A 21,989-nucleotide genomic window follows, 5' to 3' on the forward strand; every position below is an offset into this window, starting at 1 on the left:
GTTGTTTTTCCCTGGCCTCCTCTTTTCCTTTTTTGTCTATTAATTGGTCTTCTAGGTCACTAATTCATTCTTCTGCCTCGCTTACCCTAGCTGTTAGATTATCTAGATTAGATTGGATCTCATTGATAGCATTTTTAAATTCTGCCAATTCAGCTTTCATTTCTGCCCTTAGAGACTCTATGTTGCCATTAATTAATTTCTCCATTCTAGCCATTGTCTTCACAATTGCTAGCCTGAATTCCATCTCCGAAATCTTCGTTATATCTCAATCCATTTGTAAATCTGTGGCATAAGTCATAGTCTCTGAGTGTTTCCTATTTTGGGGGTTCCCCTCCTAGTCATTCTGTTGAGGGGTGTTTGAGGGAATGTATAGAGTCCAAATTATTGACCACAACCCAAGCAAGATGCACCTGTTTTCTAGGGACCGTAGGATTGCTAGCCCCTTGTTTTCCCAGACTGTCTTCTGGGGGAGGGCCCTGCTGTGCTGTTACTCAGGCAACCGTGTTTGGGCAGAGTTGTCCTGCCCCCTGTGGTGGGGGATGGGCTCAGTGAAAACCAGTTTTGGGGGACTTTTGTTCTCTGGCAGCTTTCCTTGGCGGCTTTCTGCCTCTCTTCCGAGAGTCAGAGCAGAAGAGACCATTTCCAACCCTCTGCCTCAGAGCAGAGAGATTGCAGTCTGTTCTTCAGTGAGCTCTCCAGGCCATACTATCTTCATTTCTGTCTGTGCTGCTATAAACTGCAGCATCCTGGGTTGTGCACCCCTCAGCAGCACTCCCAGTCCCTGTCTCCAGGTTGGGGCACATCTCTGCCCTTTGTTCTTCTAAAACTACCAGCCGCCCCCAGTTTGCATGTGCAGCCCCGCCGCTCTGGTTTCAGCCTGGGGGGAGCTGCCCTAAAGTCCTTTCCCCATCGCTACCGGTCTGCAAGTCTGTGCCCGGTCCCCAGTGCAGGAGGCTATAGCTCACTGGCGGTGTAGAATCCCAAGGGCTTGGCTCCTCCCCCTTCTGTTTATCCTCCGATACCTGCCTGTGGAATCATAGCTCCCAGCTTCGTACCTTGAAACCAACCGCCTGCGATATTCTGTTTGTAGAAATCCAGATCTATCTTCTTACATCTCAGGCTGATTTTGTGGGTGTTCAGAGTGGTCTGGTAGATATCCAGCTCAATTCCAGGGACTAGTTGGAATAGGGTCCCCTACTCCTCTGCCATCTTTTCCCCCCTCCAGATTTTATTATTTATTTGAGAGAGAGGGAGAGAGCACGAGTGGGGTGGAGGGGCAAGGGAGAGGGAGAAGCAGACTCTCTGCTGAGCAAGAGCCCCACTCAGGGTTCAATCTCAGGATCCTGAGATCATGACCTGAGCCGAAGGCAGATGCTTAACTGACTGAGCCACCCAGGCACCTCAACATATACATACTTTTTAATCAACAACTGAACTGCTAGTAATTTATACCTTAAGGAAATAATCTGGGATTTCTGGAGGTTTGGCTATAAAATTGCTACAGTGTTAGTCACACCCCCATTGTTACATGGTCACAACAGTTGTTCATATTCCTATGTGTATATGAACAATGATTTTATCTTGAGTTTATGAATTTTAAAATATTTCAAATACTAAATATAAATTTTGTTATAAAATATTTGTATCTTATAGATAATTTCTTACAGAAATTTTAATGATTTCATAATGTGTACATATTACTTTTTCAATTAGCATATACATGTGTGTAGATGAGAAAAACTCAATAAAACATGAACAAAGGGCCATGGGTTATTGTTTTCCTCACAATTTTCTTCATTATTATTGAAATGTCTTTTAAATAAATAAAAAGTAATACAGGCTTGGTGATTTGTAATTTTTTTCCTTCAGATTTTAGGACTGGATGATCATTACTATTTAAAAAGTCTATAGTAAGAATCTGAACCAGAGTGGAAAAATCAATTGTAGGTAATAAAGCTGAAGAGGAGAGGGGGCGCCTGGGTGGCTCAGTCGTTAAGCGTCTGCCTTCGGCTCAGGTCATGATCCCAGGGTCCTGGGATCGAGTCCCACATCGGGCTCCCCGCTCTGCGGGAAGCCTGCTTCTCCCTCTCCCACTCCCCCTGCTTGTGTTCCTTCTCTCACTGTGTCTCTCTCTGTCAAATAAATAAATAAAATATTAAAAAAAAAAAAAAGCTGAAGAGGACAGCCAGGAAGCCACAGGGAAACAATAACAGCTCTACGCTCTGCCAGTTGAGTGGGAATTAGGTCAGTCAGCACACACTTAAGTCGATCTGCCATTGGAGCAAATTTATAATTTGCTTGAATCCCATTATCGGGGTCACTGGTGGCCCATTTGTAATCCACTTGTACTTCATCACATCCTTTCTCAATCTGGCCATCATAATCCCTCACTTCTCTCTCAAATTAGCTGCCTTCTGTTATGACAGACATTTTGTCGTTTTGTTTATTTTTTCCTTTCAATTTCAGCAACAGTTAAGCAGACCTCAGAGGTACACCAGCTCGCCTAAAGAACGGGACCACTTTCTCAAGATGCAAAAACCAAATGATGTGATTATATAAATTACTAGAAATCTTTCCATTTGGCTGGTTACAGAGATGCCCGAATCACATATCAAAGACAGATGCTTGCACTTACACAAATACCTTGAAATTTGTTAATGCAGCAGAGTTTAATACTGGCATATCCAACACCATCTATAAAGCTGTCAGTTGGGTCACTTGTGTCTCTAATGAAAGCAAACCAGCAGAGAGAACACACACATGCAAAACAACAAAACAAAACCCTAAACACTCTTGAGAGGTGCCCTTTCAACCTGAGATACAAAAACATGTGCTAGCAAATTTCTGCAGTAATAGAGAACAGATTTTTTTCAGGTTTTTTTTTTTTTTTTTTAGATTTATTTATTTATTTGAGGGGAGAGGAGCATAGGAAGAGGGATAGAGAGTCTTAAGCAGACTCCACACTGAGCGCTGAGCACGGAGCCCATTGAGGTTCTCAGTCTCATGACCCTGAGATCAGGACTTGAGCCAAAATCAGGAGTTGGAGGCTTAACCCACTGCACCACCCAGGCACCTCTATTTCAGGTATTTTTAGGACAGCAAAGGCACTGATATTAGCAATCTGCATATATTAGGATGTGGGCACAAAAGATTTATTATTTTCCAATTTTGAAAAAGCATCTAAAGTAATCTCATATCATTATATATGATGTAGAACTGAGACAATCTCATCTTTTCACAGGATTGGCAAAGACGGTATTAAAATATTCTGTCATCAATTTTAGTGTGTACTTTTATTATTCTAAGGAAATAAAAATTAGAATATATTACAAATTCTGCACTCAAAGCCTATCACAGACATGTTACATGTACACACATGCACACACATACATGTAATTGTTTTCTATCAATTAACAATCAGGTATTCTTATTGTTTATATGATTACATTAATATAGGCTTATAACACAAAGACATGTTTTCCATAGAAAATTCACACCCTTTGCTCTCCTCAGCTTCTAAATTATAAAAGTATAGGCATACAACCACCTGTTTAATCAGGTATGTTCCTTTGAAGTGAAAGGACTAGCAGAAAGAGGTAAGTTCCCAAGGCATTTCTAAAACCCTCTGGAAATAAAAACAGAATCAGACCTGGGAAAACATTCACCTTATTATTTTAAAAAGATTAGAAAATTTAAAAACCTTTATATAGAGCTAGGGCTAATTGTCTTTTTAAATAGTGAATATTTGACAATTCGTATTCCTGTCCTCTGACATAGGATATCTTTGCCAGGAGGGTTTTCAAAGAGAGACAGTTGGACAAGAATCACCAGGGAGACACCAAGCATTCTCTTGGTGGGAAAGCTGAGCTTTGTCTAATTTTCCAAAAGCTGTGTTAAGGATAGTGACTCAGAAAAAGGCATAATGTCCAGTCCTTCAAAACTTCATTCACAGAGACACTTGTCTAGCCTTTAAGGTTTATGAGACACTTTCATGCATACTTACTTTCATGCACATTACTAAACCTCTGAGGGTAGAAAAGAAATATCACTTCAAACACTGAAGGAAACTGAGGCACAGATAAGCTCAGGGGTTTGCCCAAAGTCATGAAGTAAGTGTCTAAATCAGAACACAGATTTCACTTTGGACTCCAAAACCTTTGTTCTTTACAATAGGTGAAACAATTTTGAATGCTCAGAAATACTTGATTACAAGGGGTTGTAATCAGATTTTCCAAGAGTTTCAGAGGAAAAAAGCCTAGGGAAATGTATTCTTCCCACCAAGTGATGCATGTATGCTACCAAGTATTTTACCACTTTGTTAAATCATTTGCCCATTTTTGTGGACGTCACTTTTTAAAGGCCATAACAAATACATAGTTTTGTGAAACACAGAAAATATATTTTCTCACTATGAAAGAGGTTTAAATGGGAGATATATCATTATTTGCAAATTAGGCTTTTAGGTCTTTCTAAACACTAATCTCAGAAAAATCCGGGAGTGTATCAAGAATTCAATGTTACAAACTGGGTAACCTTCTTAGGAAAAGTCTGTAGGGGGCTGAATAACAATGCCAAGAAAATAAGAACAACAGCAACAACAAAATCAAAGCCAAGATGATTTTTTCCAATGATTAGCAAATCATATATATTTTTTTCTGTATGTATTTTTCAAACATGGCAGAGCTTCCTTTCCTTCTAGTCCACCTCAGGAAGATTTTTGAGATTTCCAAAATCTGGCTGAAGATGAAATATTTGGGGGGCAATTAAATATTTAGAGGTATGAAGTTTGAAGTTCAAGTATTTGTCTACGTGTATAGAACAGTCTGTTACTTGTTTCATTCTACAAACACTTATATGCCGGGCAAGAAGGCACTAGAGATATAAAGAAAAATGTCACATTACTGCATCCTACAGAAATCCACAACATGGGGGAAAGACCTAAGACAACACAACAGAATGACCTGCAAGAGACGGGCTTTATTTTGTTTGCAGCTCAATCTTCTCTAGGGCCTAGAACGTCACCTGGGACAGACAGCAGCACAATAATTATCTGCTAAATTAGGAATTTGGAAAACAATGTTTTTTAATCCAATTTCCAGGCAGTTACTAAAAATTATTTTCTTAATTTCCTGTAGGCGTATATTTTTTACCTCTACGTTTATTGTACTGTACCATTAATGACCTTCAGGATCTTGGTGTAAACAGTATTTGATACTTTTAATTGTAAGGTTTTATCCCCAAGAATCATCACTGGGTACAGTTTTTTTTCCTCCTCCTCTGTCGATTAGCTCAGATAGACTCTATGGACATCCAAAACTAACTTTGGATGATGTTTTTCAGGTGAATGTAACATCTTCAAATAGTACTTTTTATATAAAATAAGGAATTGAGACACCACCCAGTAATGAGAAACTTAGTAAGGAATCAAATATAAGGGGCGCCTGAGTAGCTGGATTGGTTAAGCATCTGCCTTGGGCTCAGGTCATGATCCCAGTTCTAGGATTGAGCCCGACATTAGGTTCCCAGCCCTGCATTGGGCTCTCTGCTCCATGGGGAGCCTACTTCTCCCCCTCCCTCTGCCTGTCACTACCCCTGCTCATGCTCTCTGTCAAATAAATAAATAAAACCTTAAAAAAAAAAAGGAATCAAATATAAGGCTCTTTGTCCACCTTTACTGGAAGATATTTTTATGAAATTTTCCTCATCCCATGTGGTGAATACTGTAGTGAGCTCCCTGGATCCCCCTCAGGACCAAGGCCCTCATTCTGGCAGGTGCTGGGAGTGTTGGAAGGTGATGGCTTTCCTAAAACTGCCTTTGTCCAAGGTCATGGACCCTCCCCACAGGTAGCCTACACCCAAAAACGTATTTATGTACCTCTAGGCAGGACAACTCTAAGGGGCCATCCCAACCCAGAGTCCACAATGGGGTCATTCAAGGTCCTTGTTGTGACTACATGGAAATTCAATGCCTTCTTCTGCCTTCCCCCTCTACTCCCTCACAGGTGTTTCCAAGGGTTCTCCCCAGTAAACCTGCACACACATCTCTCATAACCTACATCCCAGATAACCCAACTTTAGGAACCTTCTATTAAAGTATGTACAGCATTTGAGTAACTGTGATCAACTTGCTTAACATCCACGGGCTTCATTTTTATTCTATCTGCAACATGAAGATATTGAACCCTGTGATCTCCAAGGGCCTTCCTACCTGTAAAGTTGTATGCTTCCACTACCCAATAATGTTACTATGAGATAAATAAGTGGTAAATTTTATAGATGTTGGGAAAAAAGAAAAGCACAGTTATTATCAATCTTTTAGAGCAGTATTTAGATAATACTGTTCAAAACCAATTTTCACATCAAGATGACACAACATCTTATTTTTTCCCCTCTAGAAAAGAATGGTCTAAGAATTTTGTTCCTGACTTATTGAGCTGGTATCTAAAGGAGTCTTTGTTGCCTTGAGCAGGGATTCATAGAACTGGCTAGTAAGTATCTTACTTGGAGCTCAATGGCAATATGGGAAGTAAACCTGCAAAAATGGAGCAGAATCAGGATGGTGAAACTCTTGAGGCTTCCAAACAGTTAAGAGTTTTGTACCAAGTTTTGTAATGTGGTGGTAGTCATTGCTACTATAATGCTTCTAGCAGCCTCCTCAACCTGAACCTGCCCCCTCCCAACCATCATTCTCTGGACATATGCTGTGTGTCGGGCATTGTACTTACTCCTACTTAACATGTACAATAACTTGACAAGTTTATTATCTTCTCCCTTTTTGCTGGTGATAAAAATGGAGTCAGAGGTCAGAGAGGTTAAGACCCTAGCACACTGTTCCATGACTAGTCACTGCCTGAGCTAGGATTTCAGTTGAATCTGCCACCATAGCTTTTGCTCTTTCACCCAGGTACACTGTGTTCTGGAGGGAGAAGTTTCCAGGGCGAGGAAATATACCAGGAGACAAGTCATGTACCAAAGCACAAAGACTGAGTTAATATGTGTCCGGAAGGATCATAAACTGATTCACTTTACTTAAAGAAAAACAGGTAATCAATCATGGTATGATTGGTATAGCCCAAGAAGGCTCTTTTAGAAAGTTTGGATTGGTTATACAATGAAGACTCTGGAAGATCTTCATCAGAGAAAGGTGTGTGTCTTTGCAGCAACACACGTGTGCTTGAGGAATGGAGTATCTTGTCAACATGCAGTACCTTGTCAGTGGCTGGTATCTAAAAGGTAAGTGATAAAAATCTGTTGAATTGTTGAAGCTGTTGCTTACCACGGAATCTCTTGTTTTAAGTACACAATCAGGCACCAAATATTCACTCAAATATTATGGCAGATGAAGGAATGCATGAACAAAAACATAAAACTTTAGAATGTTCTTTTCTTGCTCCCACTCAGCTTTAGCCACGTATGTCCCCTCTGTTCTTTCAGCAGGAAATTATCTTTCTCAGAAATATCCTCCTCCATCCCTTCCTGCACACTCATTAGATTGATTCTCCAGACAGATTTAGAGTATTCTGAACATTTCCTTCCTGATGTTGATCAATGTTTGCAATTACAGATTTGTGTGATTATTTCACTAATCTTTAATCATTAATGTTCCATACATGCTGGAATGACTCTCTCTCTTATTGTATCTCTGGAAATTAGCATAATGCTCAACACATAGCTGACAATAAGTATTTGTATAGGTGGATGGATGGATGAATGAACGGATGGGTAAATACTTAGTGAATGAATAGGAAGAGAGAAAGAGATGGAAACTGAAAGGAGAGAGAGAGGGAAATCAGGGAAAACAAGTAGATATTTCAGTTTTTCTACCATTTAGTGGAAATGAAAAAGTAGGAGAAGATCTAAATCTCAGTGCAAAAAAAAAAAAAATCACAAAAACAAAAACAAAGAAGAGCCAAGGAAGTGACAGAAGCTGAAGAGGAGTTGGGGAAACTATGCTTCATTTAGAAGGGGTGGATTAATTCCATGCTTTGACATACAAACAAGGTGTTTAACTGGAAATTGTATAGAATTTTGAGTTTGGTGAAGTCAAGACTGCGAAGGTAGTTTAGGAGGGGATATGCAGGCCTGTTAACAGTTGATCCTATTTAAAGAAAGTGTTGAGCCTGAGGGAGTAACATTTGTTAATTGGGAAAGAAATGCCAGCCAAAAAAAGAAAAGCCAGCCTAAAAGTGGTCCCAGAGCCAGCAGCAGGACTGAAAAATTCCAAGTCAGGGAAGTCAAGAGTGGGAAAGTTTTAATAAAAGCAGCCACCATTGGTGAAGTCAAATGCAGCAGAGGGTTCAGGGAAGAGAGCTGGTTCCCTTTCGTTCCGCATTAATAATCTGTGTTATTAAATCCATTGTGAAGTCTGAAATACAAATGAATTTCTTATACTTGCCTTCTATAGATATCCCTAGTTGACATGCACAATGAAGGCTTTTCCCCTTTGGGGTGCCAATTTTTTCCTGGAAGTACAGAAGGAATACTGGGAATTTATTGGCCCTTTCTATAGGTTTATATACAATCCAATCCCCCAGATAGATTCTACCTGCTGATACTTAATAGACGATGGGTTTACCTTATTCTACCCAACAAGAACTAGAGCAAGGCTTTGCCAATTAGGGTTTCAGGGCTACAGAGCTCTCACTCAGGTACCTGAGATGACCATGACCCAAATGTAGTTTCTCTCAATGTCTGGTTCTCTTCCTACCTGAATCAGATTACTGGAGAGACTGGGCCTTACCTGTAAGGCATCTGATTTGGAAGTCCAAAAAGGAGCTTCTACAAATGTAACAAGCACCTCAGGTATTCTGGATGCATACCACAGTTTGCAAAACTACATTGGAGTTTATGCAGAATTCATCTTTGTGCATTTGCCTTTTAGAAAATGTGCTCAAATTATACATACATTTTAAACAAAGGAACAATGCTTTAATCTCAGGTGAAGTAGAAAAGTTTACTTTTTTTTTTCTTACTCATGATAAATACCATTATGTGAAAAAAGCCTGACAACCTCAGTAACAAACACAATAATAAATACCTTGTGGCTTATTTTTATTTGTGGAGTATGCCTGGTGGATATCACTTCACATGATTTAGTACCACCAGGGAGTAGAAACTTCTCCATTTAATAATCAAGTGGTTTCCACTTCTAATATTGTGTAGCCTCCTTATTATTTATTACTTATACAGTTATTTATCATACCAATTCCCTCCTCCGGAAGTAACATCATTTTAAATTTTATAAGGCATAAACAGGATACTGTAATTCCTCAAAAACCCAATACACAATATGTGCATAATCATCCCCACTGCTATGTCATTTTGTGTTTTCACATCGTATACCTAGAGCATGTGAGCAGAGGGCAGAGTGGTCATAGAGGTCTTTCATGGTGAACACTGTCCTCAGTTTCCACTTTGATACTGACATATTTCCTTTATACAACCTTTCTTGAATATTACCTTTATCATGAAGACAGCGAGATCTTAAATTAGAAGGAAACTTCCATTAAAATCCCATCTGTGGTGTTTCCAGAATTTGTTCTTGACTTGATTCTTAAAAACACATTCCTTCCGTAACACCTGGTCCTATGCTTCTATATCCCTGCACTCCCTAGAGCTTATCAGTTAAAAAAAAAAAAAAAATTAAGTCTCTACTTTCAGGATAATAAATCCTCCAAAGATACCCAAGCCTCATTCATATGCTGAATGGCATGCTAAGGTTTTATAAGGAAGTGGTGAGAGCGCTTCTTCCATGCATTTCTAATGGCTGAGAAGCCACTGCAGCTAATAGATGAGAACTGAATAAATCCTCCATTTGTTTAAGCTGATAATACTTTCGCCAGCTCAGTGCAGCAAAAGCTCTGTGTGAAGTTCCTTAGCTAGGACTCCTTGACTCAGCACCCAAGCCACTTCCAATTACCTTGAAGAATGTGGCAATAGTTGAATGCAAAGAGGTATTTTATGTGATCAGACTGTGAACAGCTGATGAAGATTAAGCTCCTAAGTAGACTGAAAGCAAACACTTAATTTTCATGCTTAAAGTATCCTCTCTGCAAGGATGGTAATGAGTTAGTATGAGTTTTGAGTCTATCTTGCTTAAAAGTTTTATTGGCTGGGTCTTTTCACTTCCCATCTCCACTCCTCTGCCCTTTGTTCCTGAGAGGTAAGATACAGATCTCCCCTGCCAAGTTCAAACCATTGCTCCTCTATGCTCCTGTAAAAATTAAACAGAAAAATTATCTTTCCAGGCCCATGTCTGCCAGCTACACCTTCCTCTACTCTTACTACCTCATTTGTTGCCCCATAGTACCACTCTCAACACCTTGCTTCGGGGTCACACTTTTCTTTAGTCTTACCCTATAGCTCTTGGCTGATTTCTACAGGCCTTTGAACTCCAAAGTCAACAGACAGTTCCTCAGTTGCCTTTGTTTCCCCTGTATATTCCACATTAGCTCTACCTGCCACAGGATAGTCTCTACCTGGCTCTTGACACTTTTCTGAATTGCACCATCTTTTAAAGCTTTAAATCAAATGCCTGGCTCTCTGGCAGTGACCTTCTGTCCTTCTAGCTCTCACACTCCCTCACTCAAAGCACACTGTTTCTGGAGGTTTCACCTCCCTATTTCATCTCCCTCTATGGGGCCCCTCTTCTCATGTCCTTATTCCTTTATCTTGCCAACTTAGATTCCTCCCTCAATTCATTTATTCATTCAACTAATTCTTGATTTCCTACTGTTTGCATTACTCATCCCCAAGAATATAGTAGTAAATAGCGAAGACAAGATACCTGACCTTGTGGAAGGTACATCTAACCATGCTCCTGTTGAACCCTGAATCACTTCATCTCTTATCTATCACATCCTCCTGGAAAAATTCTGTCCAGAATCATGTTAAATATTTATCATCTCTGCTTTTACACTGTTGCTTACAGTTACAGTTACACGGTGCTGCTAACAAAGACAAACTGCAGAGCCCTAGGAAGTGATGCCATAAATTTGGTTAAGCAAAATAAAATAAAAATGTGTTTTATAAATTGGATATATTCATAATCATCCTCTTTCTGAATCCCTTGCAGAACCCAGTACAGTCCTATGATAATAAAACAGTGACCACTAGTGTTTATTGTAGTGGGTGCTATGTAAAAAATATGCCGCATTAACAAGGCTCCCTCCTGTCTCTGCCCTTCTGTACCTCCATCACCTGGCACCATGCCCAACCCACAGAAGCTGCGAAGGTAGATTTGGCAAATAAATCTGTATCTCACAGATGAGAAAACTGAGGCTGAAAGCAGCTCAGTAACTTGCCCAAGGTCATACACTAGCAAGTACAAGCCATCAATGCCAGGGTGAGAACTGTACCTCTGGACACCCCGCAGCTCCAGCCTATCACACTGAATGCACACAGTCTGTGTCACAGCATCGAACCTAGTGAGCCCTAGGGCCGTGTCTGCTTTGTTCTCTCTTCCAGTATCATTGCCATTTGAAAAAGGAAAAAAAAAAAAAAAGAATGAATGAACGAACGAATGAATGAATGAATTTTTAGAGAGACAGATCAAATGGGGAGGAGGGTGAAACGTTTATCTTCTCTGATTGTGAGGAGTAACTGTGGCTGAATATGCTGTTGTCAAAAAGTACTCATGCCTTTCCAAAGTGCCTTCTCGATTTCTCTTGCCAAAGTTGGGTTTAAAGCAGCTGTACTAAATATAGAAGGCCCAGGATCTCTAAATGACCTATTTAATAACATTTCTCCTTTGTGCTCCAGACATTTCTTTAAAAAAGAAACAGGTTGAATCACAGACCTGTACCTCTGAAACAAGTAATACATTATATGTTAAAAAAAAAAAAAAAAAGATGAAGAAGATAGTAGGAAGGGAAAAATGAAGGGGGGGGATCCGGAGGGGTAGACGAACCATGAGAGACTATGGACTCTGAGAAACAAACTGAGGGTTCTAGAGGGGAGGGGGGTGGGGGGATGGCTTAGCCTGGTGGTGGGTATTAAAGAGGGCACGTTCTGCATGGAGCACTGGGTGTTATGCACAAACAATGAATCATGGAACACTACATCAAAAACTAATGATGCAATGTATGGTGATTAACATAACATAAAAAAACAGGTTTGAATAAATAAATCCCATTTTCATGGTAATAATTGCAGAGGCATCTGAAAGATAAAATGTGCCATTTTCATCACGTTTTTGAACAGATATAGCAGAGCCAGGATGATTTGCAAAAGATAGCAACATGTTCTGAAATGTATGCTAGGAGTGTCTTAAAAATGTTAAATATCTACTGTAACTCTACTGTTTCCTCTTACAGATTTTAACATCCTACACATTTAGTGCCCAAAGCTGAAGACAAGGAGAGGAGATCCTCAGTTTGACACAGAAACCTCCACTGATGGAAACGCTGCTATAAAGAATTTGCTTCTACAGCTGAAGTGTCAGGATATTTTATCAGTTTCTCTAGATTTCTGTTGTGGCTGAGACTATGTATGCAGAGGGGAGAGGGCGATGGGCAGGATATAAAAAGCAAGGCTGCAGATGAGAAGGAAGCCCCATGAGAGAAGATGGCATTAAATGACATCTTCCTATTCCAGAGCCCTGGTCGGCTAAGGGGACTGGACAATAGGGTCGCCAAATGTATAAGCCCCGTCCTAGACCAATTCAATTAGAATCTCTTGGAGTGGGACGGAGACATCAGCACACTTTCAAACTCCTGAGGTAACTCCAAAGTCCAACACAAGCTTGAGAAATGCTTTTCTGGTGTCTGGTACAGACACAGCTGTTCGGAAGCGGAGGTCACAGCGGCTCAGCTGAACAAGGCCAAGTGTGTGCCTTCATGCTCTGCATGCTCCCCAGCAAACCTTCTGTTCCTTTGTATTTTCCCTTATTTCTCTTTCAGGATACATTTAATTTCTCATGCTAGCTTTCTTCATTGCTGTTACCTTCTCTCCATCCAAACAGTCCATGTGCAAATTATTTTTAACCAAAACCCCGACTTCATTTTTCACGTGTATATCTTGTCCATATTTTTAACCCCAAACCTTCCCTGGTGCTCCCTCCACTCGAGCATCCCCCAGCACCTGCATTCCTGGTCCTATCACAAAGCCAGCTGTTTGGAAGTGAGCATCCAGGAGAGCACTTCTAATGATAAAAGAAGGCTGAAATGGCTTCAGGTTTCCTTTACATCACCTGTTCTTTAAACCAATTAGAGTCACACTATCACAAGCTGGGCCCCAAAAGCTACCAACACCTCTAAATTCTCTCAGATGCTATCTCTCCTTTCGCTTTTCTTGCCAAGGTTTAGCAGATATATAGATAGGCTCTCCTGTCTTGCACCTCAGAAACAACAGGGTTATTTTTGCTTTGTCCAGGATGATTCAATGTAGCCAATATTAGCGTTGTTATACATCTCAGAGAATAAAGGAGGCTGGCTTTGTGAGGTCATGGACCTTGCTTTATTAAATTTGAGTTTTATTAAATATATAATACTTGATTTCTTTTCCAGTAAAAATTTTTAACTGTGGGCAAAACAAAAGCACATTTGCTATAATTTAGTTGTGCAATAAATTGGCTGGCTTAATTTAATGATCAATTATTAATGAATTGGTAACAGATAAATAAATTCCATAGATTATCCCTAAGCTTCCTTTTAGCTAATAATGATAGCTTCTTCTCCCACTGAACATTTAATAGGAACTGCTAACAAGTTGCAAAATTAGCAGATTTAAGTTTCATTACCTTTTGATTTCCCTATCTGCCTTCTAATGAGAGATCTAATGAGCAAAGAAGTGGCCAGGAGGAGGCAATGAAAAAGAGAGAAAGAAAATAAAAGCAAAAGGACTGAGACACATAGAACTAAGTGTATTTCCTTCCCTACTCACCATTTAAGAGTCTCCTCTCTTTAAGACTTCGGTGTATGTCCGAGTTAGAACTAGAGTACTAATACCAATACACTTACCCTAGGGAAATTCAAGAATGATTTAAAGATACACAGCACAATTCTATTCATTCCTAATTTATTTAGCCAGGGTGTTTGAGTAAACATCAAAGTTAAGGCTTTTCAAATGAATTTTTCTTCCATCTGGTACAAATGAGCAGATTATCAACATATATTTATTTTTTTTAAAAAATCATCTTCTTGGGCGCCTGGGTGGCTCAGTTGGTTAAGCGACTGCCTTCGGCTCAGGTCATGATCCTGGAGTCCCGGGATCAAGTCCCACATCGGGCTCCCTGCTCGGCAGGGAGCCTGCTTCTCCCTCTGAACCTCCCCCCTCTCGTGTGCTCTCTGTCTCTCTCTCATTCTCTCTGTCTCAAATAAATAAATAAAATCTTAAAAAAAAAATCATCTTCTTGGCCAGTTTATCAGCAGCACGTGAAAATTACTATTATCACTCCATACTCATAGCTTGCTTTTGCCTTCCCTGCGTCCACATGATGGGTCACCATACTCACATAATTAACCTGCCACTGTTCTGAATGGCTTTGTTTTATTTCCAAATATTGAATCCATCTTCAAATAAAGATTTACCTTCTCACAGAATATTAAAGTCAATGAGTCTTGATATTGGAAAGCAATTTTGAAAGGAAACATGATGTAAGACTATTAAATAAAAATAGCATGGCTTGACAATCCTGCTTTGTGTGTGATTCTGGGTGAATTATGTGCCACTGAACTAAGGACAGCCCTGAAAGGTAGACCTTCCATTTCCTGGTGCCACCAGGGGTATGTGTTACTTGGTTGACTGAGCTATGGAGCTGAAGTGAACAACTTTATGGTCCTATCTAAAGATCTTTCCAATTTATTAATTCAAAGTTATAAGAAAATGGTGACACTAAATCTAATGCATATCCATAATGGAAGAGTCCCCAGATCTTCAGCTTCTTTTAAATTATTATTATTATTTTAAAAACATGTTTCTGAAAACCCAAACCAATTCATCCAATTCAGAAGAACATTGATGTTAACTTACAAAGGCATAACATGATGTTGGGGGAAAGCTGTCTTACACTATAAAAAAAATAAATAAAGATAAGCAACATATTTGGGAGTGTAAAACCTTAGTCCTCATAAGAATATGATTCAATTTGAATGTAAAAAGCATAGTCACTCTTCCACACTGCTATCCTTTTTCCATACTTATTTTTAGAGATAATGCTTAAATAAATCACACAGAAAGCAAGATGATTATTAATTATTTACTTATTTGGAGCCAAACCCTTTTAGTTTTCACTGAATTACTTATTTACAAATGAAAAACAGTTCAGAAATCTCCAACATATTGACCTAGAACATAAATTGCACATCTTTTTCCTCTTACAAAGCTATTTTTAATATGAGCAATTATTAATGCATTTATTTCCAAATGGAGGGAAAAAAACTCTGCTCTACCATTAATGTAGTGTTGGGTCCAGTATTTTTCCATTTCTGTTAAAAAGCAACAGACTGTCCAGCACTCAAATGGAGAAGTGAGGATGTGATGTTCAGTGCAGTCAAGAATACTTCTAAGACTAGGACAAGACCTTCTTCCTAACTCTGGTGGTTCTTTGCCCACCCAGCCCCCATTTCTCAGCGTTTTCATGTGTGTGTCCATCCTTTATGTTGAGGTAGCCCATGTGCTTCAGGGAGAGCTGATCTAACCTCCAGACCCGATTAGGTTCAGGGGACCCTTTTACCCTTTGTCACTGATGAACTCAATAATGCAGGGCTAAGCCAATCACTTTCATGAAATGTTCTTGGCTAAAGGGATTAGTGAAATAATTGGCAGGTAACCCATTATTGGCCAGTAAAACATAATAGATTATTGCTCAGGGCACTGAAAAAGAGATATCTTTGCTTCTATTAGAGAACCCCTGGAAGAGATCATCTCTCCTTCTCTGAACTTCAATACTACATGAGGCTTCGACATGCCCCAGCCACGGCAAGGAGCGGTGGCTGATTAGGGAAATAGGGCAGGAGTCCTGAGCAAATGAGGTCTGACTTCTGTCCCACATCTGAACTTTTTCCCTTAAGTGAACAATACATTTTCCATATTTTGTTAGTTTGAATTTTCTTCCTTCCTACATATAGGAAGGATTTTCTTCCTTCCTTCCTATAACCCCAAGTACTTTTTTTGACATGTCCAAGAATGTTTTTTACAGGACTCTTCCTAATACACAAATAGTGAACAACAACCCAAATGTTCACAAACTGCAGAATAGGTAAACTATAAAATTCAGACAATGGAATATTATATGGCAATGAAACAGAACAAAGTATTGCAACATGAAACAACAGGTATAAATCTCAAAGATATAACCTTGAGTTAAAGAGGCCAAAAAAATGGAGTTCATTTCCTGTAATTCCATTTATATTAAGTTCAAAAACAGACAAACTAATCTGTGTTGGTAGAAGTCTGCAGAATAGTGGTTCCCTATAACCCAAAATACTTTGACATTCTTTGATCATAATCACAATATTTCTTCAAGTATTATATCTCAGCTTTCTCCACACATTAAAAAAGGCCTGTCCCCTTACAACTGTCTATTTCTGTTCTTTTAACAGTTTAATTTCATTTTTCCCAGCAAGTCTTTCCTGCTTTGCCTGGAATCAATTTAATTTCAAATATCTAAATTTACTGGGGGTGGGAAGGGATGGTGGGGTATGGATATGAACACAGGAGTATCCATTTTCTGTGCATCTCAGTACAAAATATGTTTGTATACTATATGATGCCTAATATACTCAGAGGTTTCATAATTTAAAAAATAGTCTGGACTCAAAAAAACCACCACCAAAACAAAACCACTTTATGATAAGAATTAGTTTCTAAAACACCTGTGGCCTTCTAAACTACTGTATGTAGCTCAACGTCTAGATTATGAAAATGGAGGTAAATGCAGAAGCTCACACTGTCAGAAATGTTTAAAAAAAAAAAAGCAGTCTCTTAAACTGGAGATTTTGGACTCAGAAGGTCTGGGATGTATTTAAGATAGGTGAGTATATCTTTGACAGAGAGAGTTGAGAATCAGCAGTGATATTTTTTAAAGTAGCAAAAGAAATTGAATACTTGCTGTTGTTTTAAAAATATTTTGTATATTTTTCCAGGCCCCCAGCTTGGGGAGTTGGTTCCCCCTGGTGGGAGACCTGGCTTCAGACTTGGCCTTCTCGCCCCCACTGGGGGTGAAGGCAATGAGGCAGCAGGACTGGAGCCTGGCTGGGTTTCCAAGGCCCTCCTGGAAGGTCAGGAATCAGGCTGGGGGTTCGGGCAGGTGCTGAGGTGTGGGGGATTCCCCCATATGAGTTCTGGCTGGAGGGGGAGAGGGTTTCATACTGTGGACCTCAGGTTAGAATGGGACTGGTGCCCCAAGGCAGCCTTGAGACCTCTCAGCCAGAAGGTGAGCTCAGAACAGAGATAGAGAATAACTCTGAGGAGTCCTCCCCCCAGCCCTGCACTGCCCCACCAGAGGCTGTGAACCTGTCAAGGAGAAGTTGGAGCAAATCCCTGGGGAGTCCCAGAACATCAAAGATATGCAGAAAGACCTGAACAATTTGCCAAGCTCCTGAAGCAGAAGAGTATCACCCTGGAATATACTCAGGCCAATGTGGGGCTCACGCTGAGGGTTCTCTTTTGGAAGGTGTTCAGCCAAATGAACATCTGCCTTTTGGAGGCTCTGCCACTCAGTTTCAAGAACATGTGTAAGCTGGGGCCCCTGCTGTAGAAGTGGGTGGAGGAAGCTGACAATGATGAAAATCTACAGGGGATATGCAAAACAGAGATCCTCGTTGCAGGCCCGAAAGAGACAGTGAACAAGTCTGGAGAACCAAGTGAGAGGCAACCCGCAGAACATGTGCCTGCAGTGCCCGAAACCCACCCGACAGCCAATCAGCCAAATGGCCCTGCAGCTCGGGTGTCAGAGGGATGTGGTCCCGGGGTGGTTCTGCAACGGTCGCCAGTAGGGCAAAGGATCAAGCATGCTGTGAGTATTCGCAAGGAGAGATTTTGAAGCTGCTGGGTCCCCTTTCTCAGGGGCACAAGTGTGCTTTCTTCTGGCACCAGGACCCCATTTTGGTAGTCCAGGCTATGGAGGCCCTCACTTCACTAGGCTGTACCCCTCAGTTCCTTTCCCAGAGGGTGAAGCCTTTCCCTCTGTGTCTGTCACCACTCTGGGCTCTCATGCATTTAAACCCAGGATCTGGCCCTTCCAGGAAATGGGAGTAGGGGTGGGAGGTTGCAGAAAAAAGGGGAGAGCTATGGATAGAGAACTTGGGGTTTATACCAAGGCTTTGGGATTAAGTTCTTCATTCCCTAAGAAAGGATTTGGGAACACAAAGGGTATGGGGGCAGGGAGTTTGAGGGAACTGGTTGGAGGGAAGTTGAAGTTCAAGGATGTTCTCGTTTTTAATCCCCACATCACTCATCACTTTGTTCTTAAAGAAGTCTGGGATACAGTAGGTGGGGGGAAAATGTATATTTGACTCAGGAGTAGAAAATTGAGTAATAGCAATAGCAAAAGGCTACTTGAAACTTTACCTGAATGCAGGTATTTAATGAAAGAAGATAACATGATGGGGAAAACACTTATCTCCCACATATATCATAGAAGAGAGAACAAGACAACCCTGAAAATGAGATTTGATTTGAGACAAAATGACTATAGCCTTTCTTAATTAACCATGCCAACAGGCTAAAAGACACTACTAGGGAACATAGAGCTCCAAAAGCATCAGATCCTAGTAGAAAGTTGAGAAGAATACAGTAAAGAATAGGGTTTAAAAAAAAATACCTTGTAGTGTAATTATTAGTAGAAAATTGTACAAACTTCAGCCATTGCCACATCCTGTTAAGGCAATATATTAAATCTTGTCCTAAAATTCCTTTACCCATTATATAGAGAGGTCATTCCATTTTAACTATGGTTCTATGTAAGAACTGTTCTTTTTAAAAAACTGTATTTAAATACAGATGCCCGTATCCTGCCTCTTATTCATCTATCAGTTATCCTAGGAGACCATGTAAAAACTCTGGCTTTGATGTTAATTAGTTATGTGATCTTGGGCAAGTATCTTAATCTTGGTATGCCTCAATTTGCCTACCTATGCATGAGGGATAACAGTACCTACTTACGAAGAGATTATCTAGTGTATTACATTAGACAGCTTTTGTGAAGTATTTACGTAATGTCTAGTATATGGCAAAGATCCAAGAAAGTTAAACTGTGGCCATTACTAATAATGTCTTCTAAGTTGGCAGGAGCATACAACTTGTAGCTGCTACAGAGAAGGTAAGTACAGGGACTCACAAAGAATTGAGAGACTATCCACGAAGAAAACGCCCTTTCTAAAACCATGCTTCCGGTTCTAGTATAACCCGTGGCTGCCTTGATAAGCAGAAAAATTTTCTCTACTCTTTCAATGCTATTTGATATTTCAAAATAAATTAAAAGTGAGAATCAGAAGCAAATCAAACCAATTATAAAATTAAATGTGTTTTTCCATGATTTGCCCATGCCCCTCCCACAAACACTAGATATTCTAATATGTTCCCCTAGGACAGTGTTTCATACACCATGGTTCTATACCACAAATATTAGAATCACCCCAGGTGAAGTGACTTATTAAAATGCAAATTATCTGGTTCCCAGCCCAGGCTGAAGGAAGAAATGCAGTGGGGAGTGGGGAGAGGTTCTGAGAATCTTCAATTTTTGCAGTCGCCTGAGGTAAACTTTATGAACACTTAGATGTGCAAAATAATAATCTAGGGCATTGGTTCTCAAGTGTGATTCAGACTAGTAGCGTTAGCGTCACCTAGGAACTTGTGGGACATACAAAATCTCAGGCCCCACCCCAGACCTGCAGAATCAAACCTGGGCATGTGCCTTCTAGGTGATTCTGATGCATGCAAAAGTTTGAGACTACCGCTTTAGAGTCTTGCTATTCAAAGTGTGGTCCAAGAAGCAATACTTAGGCATCACCTGGGAGCTTGTTAGAAATCAGAAATTTGGGACTGCAATACCATCAGCTTTGTTCTTTCTCAAGATTGCTTTAGCTATTTGGGGCTTCACCCCAATCCAAGTAAATCAGATTTTAAAATTTAAAAAGATGTCCAGGTTATTTCTATGCACATTAAAATCTGAGAAATGCTGGGCTAGGTCAGTGTTTTGCAAACTTCTATGAAAGTAAAAATATAACTTCTAAGTTCCTTCCCTGGAGATTCTGACTTTGAGGGTCTAGAATGATTTTAAGATTTTTATGTATTTACATGAATCCTAGGTAATTAATGTTATCAGCTAAGTTTAGGAAATATGGCTTTGGAGACAAATTCCTGGGTACCACCTAAGTTACGAATCATTGCCCTATAACAGGTTTCTCAATTTTGGCATTATAAACATTACGGGAAAGATAATTCTTTGTTGCAAGGGCTGTTCTGTGCAGTGTAGGGTGTTTAAAAATGTCCTTGGCCTCTCCTCACTAGATGTCAGTAGCAGCTTCTCCACTCATGACAATTAAAAATATCTCCAAACATTGACAAATTTCCCCTAGGGGAAAAAAAATCCCCCCACTCTCCACTGAGAGCCACCAGTCTAGAAGACAACTGTTATAGTTGTCTATTATTTTATAATACACTACTCCGAAGCTTAGGGCCTCAAAACAATAACCATATGGTTATTCTCAAAAGCCAAGAATTCAGGGCAGGGTTGGCTGAGTGGTTCTTCTGCTTCATGTGGCATCATCTGATGATACTCCCTTGGTTTCCTTCTATTAGCAGCTGAACTGAAGATCCATAAATACCTAACATCTGGTCATTTAGAGCTTTCTCTGTCCACTGAAGGCTCAGCATTTGGCAGCCCAACCCAAGGTTCTTTAAAACATGGTGTTCAGATTCCCGAGAGAAAGCAGATGTTTCCAGGGCTCTTAATGGCTAGGCATGGAGTTGTCACAGTGTCATTTCCTCCATGCTTTATGGATTAAAGTAAATCACAGAGGCAGCCCAGATTCAAGGGGAGGCACATGGACCCTATGTACTTACAGGATGGGAGGGATTGATAGCACTTTGGAGACTATTTACCACAGTGAGTTTTGCAGGCATGGTCCACTTTAAGAACAGAAATTGCTATATCATGTGTTTTTTTTTTAAACACATCTCTAGTATGTTTACCTAAAATATTGAGAATTCAATATAATATTGTCCCTTAACATTCCTTTTTTTAAAAATTTTAGTTCCAGTATAATTAACATACAGTGTTATATTAGTTTCAAGTGTATGATGTAGTAATTCAGCAGTTCCATATATTACTCAGTGCTCATCAAGATTAGTGTACTCTTAATCCCCATCACTTTTTTCACCCATCCCCAACCCCACCACCATCCCTTTGGTAATCACTGGTTTGTTCTCTATAGTTAAGAGTCTGTTTTTTGGTTTGTCTCCTTTTTTTTCCCTTTGTTCATTTGTTTTGCTTCTTAAATTCCACATATGAGTGAAATCATATGGTATCTGTCTTTCTCTGACTGACTTATTTCACTTAGCATTATACTCTCTAGATCCATCCATGCTATTGCAAATGGCAAGATTTCATTCTTTTTTAGATGGCTGAATAATAATCCATTATATATACCACATCTTCTTTATCTTTTCATCTATTGATGGACATTTGGGCTGCTTTCCATAACTTGGCTATTATAAATAATGCTGCAGTAAACACAGGGGTGCATGTAACCCTTTGAACTAGTGTTTCTGTATTTTTTCGGATACCCAATAGTGTGATTATTGGATCATAGGATAGTTCTATTTTTAATTTTTTGAGCAATCTCCATACTGTCTTCCATAGTGGCTGCACCAGTTTGCCTTCCCACCAACAGTGCACGAAAGTTCCTTTTTCTCCACATCCTCTCCAACACTTGTTTCTTGAGTTTTTGACTTTAGCCATTCTGACAGGTATGAGGTGATAGCTCATTGTGGTTTTGATTTGCATTTCCCTGATGATGAGTGATGCTGTGATGCTGAGCATCTTT

At 39.9% G+C, this 21,989-nt stretch overlaps 1 pseudogene; it reads left to right on the plus strand.

Annotated features, from left to right (window-relative positions):
• The first annotated feature begins 16,863 nt into the window (after window positions 1–16,863).
• LOC123834380 (POU domain, class 5, transcription factor 1-like) overlaps window positions 16,864–21,989 on the plus strand; it is a 46,637-nt pseudogene continuing 41,511 nt past the window's right edge.

The sequence above is a fragment of the Mirounga angustirostris genome, unplaced genomic scaffold (assembly GCF_029215605.1).
Source record: "Mirounga angustirostris isolate CCGP_5_RB_7025 unplaced genomic scaffold, mMirAng1.0.hap1 SCAF_1, whole genome shotgun sequence".
Classification (NCBI taxonomy): Eukaryota; Metazoa; Chordata; class Mammalia; order Carnivora; family Phocidae; genus Mirounga; species Mirounga angustirostris.